Source organism: Argopecten irradians, unplaced genomic scaffold (assembly GCF_041381155.1).
Source record: "Argopecten irradians isolate NY unplaced genomic scaffold, Ai_NY scaffold_0538, whole genome shotgun sequence".
NCBI classification, from domain to species: domain Eukaryota; kingdom Metazoa; phylum Mollusca; class Bivalvia; order Pectinida; family Pectinidae; genus Argopecten; species Argopecten irradians.
In genome coordinates, this window is record NW_027188005.1 from 40,225 (window position 1) to 51,848 (window position 11,624).

An 11,624-nucleotide genomic window follows, 5' to 3' on the forward strand; every position below is an offset into this window, starting at 1 on the left:
CTTAATTTTTTTCCCTTTTCCTTTCTCCCTCTTTTTTTCTTTCTTCCTTCTTTTTATTAGACGCCGGGTCCGCCCCCCCTTGGATCCGCGCCTGGGTACTGCCCCACGTTAGACTCGAACGTTTTACAGGTTGTAAAAGAAGTAAACTGTTGGAATATTTTAAAATTATTTACACTGATGCACTGGGTTTGGAATCGAATCTAGTTTTCAAGTTATGAATTTTGGCTTGTGAAGCTTCATATCAAAACGTATCGTATGAAACATTGCCAATATTTTGATACATAAAGTTACTGATGGAAAATCGAGATTTTATTGAATATACGACATTAGTTTCTCGATTGAATTTATTCCCTTCAGATGCCAACACCCCAAATCCACCCACCAAATTATCATTTCACAAGAAATGTCATTTGCGTGTCGATTTTCCAAATTAACCTATTACAATTTTACAAGGAATATCATTCATTTCTTTCAATGACTACTGACCCATTTGGATTTTTATTTCCCTTCGTTTAACTTATTTACTTGTACACTGTAAATAATCTAATATTCCAGTCCGTTTTTGTAAGTTCGGATCGTTCTGTTGCCAAAGCAACAGTTTTGTGGTGATGTCAGAGCCTCGCTCTGATGACGGTAGTTAACCACAAATTAAGCTAAATTTCAAAGACGACACAAATTCACATATTTCTCTTAATATCAGAAAAAAATCATTTGTTGTCTAGGTAAAAAGCCCATTATCACTTTGTAAAGATTTTTTAAAAAAAAACGATGATTTTTTTTATCAGAAACTTAAATAATCATATTTTGATGCTTAGCCAATACAGGCCTGGGAAAACGAAACCTTCCTCTTAGATGTTCAGATGCCCGAAGCTTCAAATTTGAAGAAATATTATATTGTTGAAACAATGATCTTTATACCTTAGTGACGTCATTGAGTATAACAAAAGGAACAGCTAGCCTAGACCATAAAACCTTTCATTGTTTGAACTTCCATGTCGACTGCCTTTTGTAATAGGGATGTTCAGAAAAAGATTATGATAAAAAACCGCTTGTATATTTTAAGTCTGTTTTCCGTTTTATAATGTGTAAACAGGCATAAAGCCGGAGAGTTTCAGTGTCCTTAGTATTTCAAAATCGATGTAAAGGTATCTTACGATTTGGATTCATGTTTGCAGTTAGTTGCGATAACGTAGCTCTAGACGACAGAAGATTTCAGACAGATGATCGTCGTCAGAGAGCGAAGTGAAGGCAGAATTACCATTATCCATTAGAACGTGTACGATTTATGAATAAAGGGAAGTTAGCATTGACGAATTCAAGATTTTGAAAATAAAGTGATCCAAATGCACGAGCGATGAATTGCAGATATTTGTGATACGGTACGGTTCACCGTTGTTTGTCTTACCGATATATGAAATATAGAGGACGCCTCAAAGTCACCCAACTCCCATTTTATAAACTACAAAATAAAATAAAGCATCCATATTGTACGTAATGTAATAAAACAAATTTAAATGCTTAAACTTTACTAAAAAGTGATACATTAAAATGGTTAAAGTGAATAGTCGGGCAAAGAAAACCAGTCTAAATGCGTTCATTGGCCTTCCAAAAGTTCTCACATATTAATAGGACGGTCAAGTTCTGCTTAGTTTCCCAGTTCTGACCATTAAAGTAAAGAAAAGTTGAAAGCATTGAAAGCGAGGCTGCGTGGAAATGTAACCACAGACATAGTGAGCCGGGAGGACGTTTTAGAATTCCCATACTTTAAATTAATTTCACCGTACGCAGACAGATTTTGACGAGAGATTTTATTTTTCTATTTCATAAGAAATAATACTGGATACATTTACACCATTTTTACCAACTTAAGCCATCCTTGCTCGACTGTTCACTATAAAATTTAGCTATTTTATTAATATATAAATATATATTGAAAACATTGATCTTTATCAAAAATGATTAAATAAATAACATATTTAAAAGATTCAAATTATAGTAGGTGGATTTTGTTCTTAAAATATTTGTATATTAATGTTTGCATCCATCCCTCTAGATACTCTTTACGTGGTGGGTGTTTTTAGGGCTTTTCACCATGTGGTGATGAAAAGACCTATTGTTTTTGTTCTGTTTTTTATTATAACCGTATTATCATTTTTATTATTCTACACTTTTTTGTGTCCAAAAGATCTTCAAAATATCAAGAGGTATGCCAATGGCCTTATTGTTATATTGTATGGCATGAGTTGAAGGGGTGACCGCAACATTTTTAAGTAGGTCAAAAATCCAAGATGGCCGCCATGACGTCATACCTAAAAAGTTTAAAACAGCCATAACTCAAACACCGTTTAAGATACAGCAAATATTTTTGATGTTTTATGTAGATCGTATAAAAGACTAACTTTAAATCAAAAACAGCAATTAGGTCAAAGGTCAAACAAAAAAGTTCGCTATGGGTTCAAAGTTCACGAATTTTTATTTTATTTTTTTTTTGATTTTGCAAAATTTCTTTTTACATATCGATGCAGAATCTCATTCTGATGAATTTGATGTCTTTTATTTTTCAGTAGCACTTCCGGTTAATGCTGTATGCCATTTTGAACAATCCTTTGATCTTTGCTAAATTCCCGCCAAAATGTTCAACATTATATATTGTCGAACTGAATGACTAATATAGTCTGCAATTGCTATAGAAAGGACCCCTCTAATGTTCTCTAACGTTTGGTGTGATTTTCATCTTCATCAAAAAAACAAAATGGCCGCTATGACGTCATATCTTAAAATTTAAAAATGCTTATAACTCACTAACAGTTCTTTTCACAGATTTCATCCAATATTATTCTTTGCAGATAATCTTAAGCGTAAACTTTTTCTTTCTACAAAAAATGGCAACCTCCGGTTTTCGGTAAGGGTCAAATGTTAAAGGTCCTGTTTTTAACACTAAACTTGAAAACTTTTCTCCTGAATTTCTGTAAGGTCTAGGATCTTCATATTTCATATAAAGTCAGATACTAGGAATGACCTTGACCCATATTCAAGTTCACGGGGGTCAAATACAAATATCATATTGATAAATACAATGTTTAAATGGTCATAACTAACTTATCGTTGGTTTTACAGCTTTCATGCAATTATGTTATTTGAAGATAATCTACAGGGCAATATTTTTCTAATAATAACTTGTTATAACAAGAGATCCCAGAGGGATCTTGGCGCCCACCATTGAGTGAACTTTATTGGATCTTTGTAAAACTGTTCTTTTCTCTGCTTTTCCTTCTTTCCCTGCTTCCTCCACCTGTCGGCCATGTTGTTTTCCGATTGGTCACAAAATGCAATATGCATGACTAGGGACCAAGGGGAACCTACACATGAAAAGATCCCTTTAGTACTTTCTGAGAAATAGCGATAAGAAACTTCAAATGACAAAATCCAAGATGGCCGCCTGTCGGCCATGTTGTTTTCCGATCGGTCCCAAAATGCAATATGCAAAACTAGGGACCAAGGGGAACCTACACATGAAATTTGAGAAATATCCCTTCAGTACTTTCTGAGAAATAGCGATAACAAGGATTGTTTACTAATTGACGGACGACGGACAATTTCTAGTTGTAAAATGATTTCTGCAGATATGTTTCCATCCAAACAAACATAAGACTTACATCTGATGTTGTAGCTTCTGTGTATATACATGTTTCACAAGGACCTGGCACGAAAAATTTTAACCAACAGTATATATATATATATTATATATATATATATATATGTATACTGTTAGTTTAAAAAAATCATGCCAGGTCCCTGTGACATGTTTGTCTGTCCATTCGAATGATTTCACAGCTTAATTCATCAAACCTGATGGTTTCCAATAGGTCATTTTTTTGACAGTTATGGCACTATATCTAACATATTCTTCTGCTTTAACTTTTTTTCATATTTAACATAGACTGGTTTCACGTGGTTTAGCCAGTGTTCAAATGTGTATTAATTCATGCAGGCGTCAATTATTTCTGAACGAGATAGTTTTAACATGATCATGTACACGTCTGTTCTGTAGCTAAAAACCGGCAAGGTATACATTATAATTGGAAATGGTGAAACAATAGATTAACTGTTGTGGGCGAATCAGTATAATGCATAAGATCAAAATTAAATTCAGGTATAACTCGTAGAATTAAAAATAACGTTTCGTATTTCTTCACGGCTATGTGTAATATGTATTTTAATGCGTTCACGTATCGATATAGATATTATGCTCATCATAAGCGACCGTGCGTAGTCACATGACTTCAAAGACTCGATCTGACCGTTGGTCGGAATATTCCCGCCTAATCCATTGTTCATGAGAAGTCCGGCGAACTGACAACACAATTTTGAGCTTCCGAATTGCAACACTTTATAAAGGCAAAAGGCAAGTCCGTTCTGAACATTTCATTTATACGATATATATATATATGTATATAGTATTGTTTGGATTTAAAGACTTATTAACAAAGTCTTACATTCCCGTATGTGAAGTAATACTGGCATAAATCACAGGGACCTGGCAAGAATTTCATAACCAACGGCAACGATACACGTGTATATATCTCTCCTCTCAAAAAACCTAAAACCACATGTACGTTTTTGTATTGTTTTTCTCTTTGTTTGATATAATATGTGAGCCACGTAAAATTGGACATACTTACTCATGAACATATCTCAGTTTCTACGTGCAATTTCTACATGCGCACACATCACAATCATTTGAGTTATCGCACAAAATTATAATTACATGTATTTTTTTAATTATTTTTTTATGAAAACCATGAACTTCTCAATATTTTAAGGTTTAAGACCCTGTTTAAACTAGTGATGTTTTTGTATGCTTATACATTGTATATCACTGTATTCACTTCTTAGGTGTATCTGCATAACATACATATACATGTACTTAGTTACTAAACATCCTCGATATTCCAGGGGTTCCGATCACTTACGATCTCTACATGTGTAGAGATAGTAAGTGATCGGAACCCCTGGAGTATCGAGGATGGTTACTAAAAAGTGTCTATGCATCCGTACTAACCTTACTAGATATAATACTGTTGACTCTGTGTAGGCTGATGTGTTGTTTGTAAATTTTGGCAAATTATGCAAAAAATGTAAATTTTCAGTTTTGCATGTCCACAGGGTTCAGTACATATTTCTGTCACCAAACAACCATGTCATTATGTTTGCTAGTGTTTATAGCATGTAGTAGGAACGCTGGTTTGACCGGATTCGAATTTATAAAGGCATACACATATAAATTGTCCGGAAAATTTGACATTATTTAGGTTTTGTTCAACTACAGCTTAGACATGATATATTAAACAGGGTCTCAAACCTTAATTGTCCATTCAAGATCTCATTTTACACTCTTCTATTTCAGGTTATACACGGTTATTTTAGTAAAACAAACTTTATTCTAGTCCTACATATTTTACTATTAATTTGTATGGATATACATAATGTACATGTAAACCCTGGTCAAGGCACAAACACTGATATATTGACTATATTCCACATAAATATTCGCAGCTTAAGAAATAAAATAACTCACCTCCAAAACATTACAGGTGAATTCCACGTAGTATGCATCACCGAATCTCATTTAGACAGCACTATTTCTGATGACGATATACAGACCGTGTACATTCCTATGGTGGAGGTATTGTCGTCTATATATCTTCTTATATTTATGCCAAACGTTGTCTTGACTTAGAATTTCCATCAGGTGAAGTCGTATGGGTAGAATATTCTTTAATAATTTCTCATACCTCCTTTGCACAGTTTACAGACCCAATCAGGTTGGGCACATGTAAATTTATTGCTATTATAGCGATATATAGCTATAATAGCTATTTATAGCTATACAAAACTAGCGAAAAACAACATTTCTGGAGGTAAAAATGCTTGCGCTCAAAACCGACTAATGAAACTTGCAGGGAATGTATGTAAGGATAATTTGAACACTATGCAACCACTTTTCGTTCGAAACAATAGAGCAATAATTAACTTAATTAGCTTAATTATACCTCATCAAAACTGCTTTCTATATGTTTGAATGATCGTTATAAACAACCATTGCAAGTTTCAGGAGTCGGTTTTGAGCGGAAGCATTTTTATCTTCAAAAGTGTTGTTTACCGTCAGTTTTGTATAGCTATAGATAGCTATTATAGCTACATGTATATATCGCTATAATAGCAATAAATTTACATGTGCCCAACCTGCCAATGATAGTATAAATCCTTTTTGGGAACAATTTGAAAACTCCACTGAAACCGCACTTGATGAAAATCGGCATGTAATAATAGTTGAAGACTTGGAACATTTAATGACTCTCAGAAACCCGTCACATATACTTAGTGATAGTATACGTCCATATTCCTTTTCCAATGTCATACACACTAACCTACACGTGTAGGTCGAACGCGCGCTTCGTCACTAGATCCCGTGCTGGTCAGCGATGCGTGCGAAATAGAGCTTTTCCGGTGTTACCGATGTATGTAGATCACGATATATTTCTGACCATGACATCGATGCCACTATGGTTGAAATGTTCTAATAATTGTTTACGTTCGATCTGGTGACCATGCTATAAAAATGCTAATTACCGGTACTTTAATGATCTTATACAAAATATGCCAGGTCCCTGTGGTTGTTATTTAGAGGCGCTCAATCATGTAATGATATGTGTAAATTATTTTCTGAAAAAAAATACTCAGAATATGCCCGTGTTTGTATTCCCACTAAAAATATTAATATAAGACCTAATGATAAGCCGTGTTTACATATGAATTACGACATGAAATAAGAGTGAGAAATAGGTTAAATAAAAACTTAAACGTAGCTATTCATTGCTAAATTTAAATAAATTTGAAAAAGCAAAGAAATCATGTCAATAATTTAAACGCAGAACCAGGGAATTATTTTTCGCTAATGTAAATGGACTATTAGACATTGTTGCCAAAAACAACCAAAATGATTTCTGGAAACTTCTGCGTAATTTAATAAAGGGTTGTGATACCGTTTCTAATATTCCCATTAAGATATCCTGTTAATAATACTATTATGGTAGACAATGAACGAAAAGCTAATGTTTTAAACGATTACTTTGTATCTATATCAACCTTATGTGATACTGGTGTTCCCTTACCATATGTTCATACCAGAACACAAAGTCGTATGAGCGATGTTTTTTTACGCATACTGATATTATCGATATTCTAAGTTCCAAAACTAGGCAAAGCTGTAGGTATTGATAAAATATTACTATAATAAATATATATATGTATACTGTTGGTTAAAGCATTTCGTGCCAGGTCCCTGTGGACATGGTAAATAGACTTATCTGATTAAAATACAGATCCTTATAACAACTCCGTTCAAAAGAGGATCTGACAACATCCCATAAGAGGTCATGTTCGCATGACCTTTATACCACCTGTACATCAAATCAAAAGCATTTTCTACACCTAGCTACATCAATTGAAAACGCCATTTCGTCCCGGTATAAATATACACTTAGCTTCGTTGTGCTCTTTGGGCGAGATGACTATGTACATTAAATAATTCTGACTGGTTTCTTTTAAACTGTTTCGTCCCAAGACATGATTCTGGCAGCAGCAATATTTTAGTTAAAGGCCCCCTGGGCCTCTTGTACTTATTATATTTGGTGATTTAATATCCTGGTTGAGGATTATTTTCAGAAGTTACCAGAGATTATTTTATACATGTAGTTTGTGTAATACATAAAGGGAGACAATCTGTTCCCACTCTATAACATTAATCTAGGGGAGACAATCCATTCCTTTATACATTACCTCCCTTTAATAGATAGTGCTTTGATTTCTTTTTTCCTTTTCCAATTTATCATTTCATCTTTACAGTATATATAAACATATAATTACATATACTCCTATACATACACTTTTACTCACTTTCACACTCCAATTCAAATTTCTGATTTATATTGGTCAATCAATCTATATCCAATCTTTCCATACTTTTGTTAGCTTTCTTTTTTTTTTATAAATAATCATAATCTTTATAATATGTTTTCAGAATATATTCCACACTGATTTTCTTTCATTCTATTACTCATTCATCATGGTTTAAGATAAAAACATAAGACACATTTCGTTATGATTTTTAGTTATAATTCTTTAGTATATTGTCACTGTACCTTTTTGTAATATAATTTTTGTGAATTTAGAATTAAGGTTTTTTTTATGATGGCATCTTATTTATCTTTATACAAATATCTTGCTATTTATACAGGTGGTCCTGAGATGTATTGTCTCCCCTTCATTGGTCAGCCAATCAAAAATGTTTTGCAAACTGATCGTCGCCGAGCTGTGCAGGAGATCAAAGGGGTCCAAACTATTTACCGTTACAAGTTTTGCTAAATATTAAGCGGTATCGCTGTAATTGAAATTGATTGATCATTTTACACTTGAACAGCAAGCTGAAAACAGCTGACCGGGTGTCTCTCAATCCATTTGATATTGATTATAATTTAATTATATTAATTAACTATCTGTTTCAGTTTTCCTAGATCCACGTGGCAACAGGAAGTGCAACATGGTAAGCATCCTTGTATGACGACAGATGGTTCCCATGAATGGTATACTGGAGTCGTGAAAAACTACCAAGTGCATTTAGGTAAGTATACTCTCACTGTGACAACACCCGGTATATCTGCCAGGTTAATGCATTTTCATCAATTTCTACGCAAATGTGCCATGCGACAGTGCGATAATGCGCCATGCGACAGTGCGATAATGCGCCATGCGACATTGAGTTTGTCGCATGGCTCATTGTTTCGATGTCGCATTGTCGCCCATGCGACAGTGCGACAAAGCCTAAATCAATCACCATAGAAATCAGAAATATCTAACTTTCGACTTATCAAATAGAAGGGAAAGTCGGCCATGTTGATTGACGTGTTAAAATAAGCACTTCATGTATATATTGCCATTACAATAATAATATATTTTCTTCTCACGCAAATGGTAACCACGAAACGTGGCCCTTGTAGGAGACTATATCTTTCAGTTTTCCGAAAACAAAGTGACGACAGGAAGGGCAACATGATAAGCAACCTTGGATGACGACGGATTGTTCACCTCCATGAATGGCATACTGGAGACCCGAGTGACGACAGGAAGGGCAACACACGGTAAGCATCATTGGATGACGACGGATGGTTCACCTCCTTGAATGGTATACTGTGAGTCTTGTAAAACTACCAAGTGCATTTTATAGGTCAGTATACTCTCACTGTGACAACACTCCGTATATCTGCCAGGTTAATGCATTTTCATCAATTTCTACGCAAATGTGCCATGCGACAGTGCGATAATGCGACAGTGCGATAATGCGCCATGCGACATTGTGTTTGTCGCATGGCTCATTGTTTCGAATGTCGCATTGTCGCCCATGCGACAGTGCGACAAAGCCTAAATCAATCACCATAGAAATCAGAAATATCTAACTTTCGACTTATCAACTAGAAGGGAAAGTCGGCCATGTTGATTGACGTGTTAAAATAAGCATTTCATATATATATATATTGCCATTACAATAATTATATATTTTCTTCTCACGCAAATGGTAACCACGAAACGTGGCCCTTGTAGGAGACTATATCTTTCAGTTTTCCGAAAACAAGTGACGACAGGAAGGGCAACATGATAAACATCCTTGGATGACGATGGATTGTTCAATTCCATGAATGGTATACTGGAGACCCGAGTGACGACAGGAAAGACAACATGGTAAGCATCATGGGATGACGACGGATGGTTCACCTTCATGAACTGGTATACTGGTGTCGTGAAAAACTACCAAGTGAATCTAGATAAGTATACTCTCACTGTGACAACACCCGGTATATCTGCTAGGTTAATGCATTTTAATCAATTTGTACGCAAATGTGCCATGCGACAGTGCGATAATGTGCCATGCGACATTGTGTTTGTCGCATTGCGCTCATTGTTTCAATGTCGCATTGTCGCCCATGCGACAGTGTGACAAAGCCTAAATCAATCGCCATAGAAATCAGAAATATCTAACTTTCGACTTATCAAATAGAAGGGAAAGTCGGCCACGTTGATTGACGTGTTAAAAATAAGCACTTCATGTATATATTGCCATTACAATAATAATATATTTTCTTCTCACGCAAATGGTAACCACGAAACGTGGCCCTTGTAGGAGACTATATCTTTCAGTTTTCCGAAAACAAAGTGACGACAGGAAGGGCAACATGATAAGCAACCTTGGATGACGACGGATTGTTCAACTCCATGAATGGTATACTGGAGACCCGAGTGACGACAGGAAGGGCAACACGGTAAGCATCATTGGATGACGACGGATGGTTCACCTCCATGAATGGTATACTGGTGTCTTGAAAACTACCAAGTGCATTTAGGTCAGTATACTCTCACTGTGACAACACTCGGTATATCTGCCAGGTTAATGCATTTTCATCAATTTCTACGCAAATGTGCCATGCGACAGTGCGATATGCGACAGTGCGATAATGCGCCATGCGACATTGAGTTTGTCGCATGGCTCATTGTTTCGAATTTCGCATTGTCGCCCATGCGACAGTGCGACAAAGCCTAAATCAATCACCATAGAAATCAGAAATATCTAACTTTCGACTTATCAAATAGAAGGGAAAGTCGGCCATGTTGATTGACGTGTTAAAATAAGCACTTCATATATATATTGCCATTACAATAATTATATATTTTCTTCTCACGCAAATGGTAACCACGAAACGTGGCCCTTGTAGGAGACTATATCTTTCAGTTTTCCGAAAACCGGAGTGACGACAGGAAGGGCAAACATGATAAACATCCTTGGATGACGATGGATTAGTTCAATTCCATGAATGGTATACTGGAGACCCGAGTGAACGACAGGAAAGACAACATGGTAAGCATCATTGGATGACGACGGATGGTTCACCTTCATGAACGGTATACTGGGTGTCGTGAAAAACTACCAAGTGAAATCTAGATAAGTATACTCTCACTGTGACAACACAACGGTAATATCTGCCAGGTTAATGCATTTTCATCAATTTCTACGCAAATGTGCCATGCGAACAGTGCGATAATGTGCCATGGCGACATTGTGTTTTGTCGCATTGCTCATTGTTTCAGATGTTGCAATTGTCGCCCATGCGACAGTGTGACAAAGCCTAAATCAATCACCATAGAAATCAGAAATAATCTAACTTTCGACTTATCCAAATAGAAGGGAAGTCGGCCACGTTGATTGACGTGTTAAAATAAGCACTTCATGTATACATATTGCCATTACAATAATAATATATTTTCTTCTCACGCAAATGGTAACCACGAAACGTGGCCCTTGTAGGAGCTCATAATATCTTTCAGTTTTCCCCGAAAACAAAGATGACGACAAGGAAGGGCGAACATGATAGCAACCTTGGATGAACGACGGATTTTCAACTCCATGAATGGTATACTGGATAACCCGAGTGATGGGCGACAGGAAGGGGCAACACGTAGGCATCATTGGATGAATACGGATTGTTCACCTCCATGAATGGTATACTGAGAGT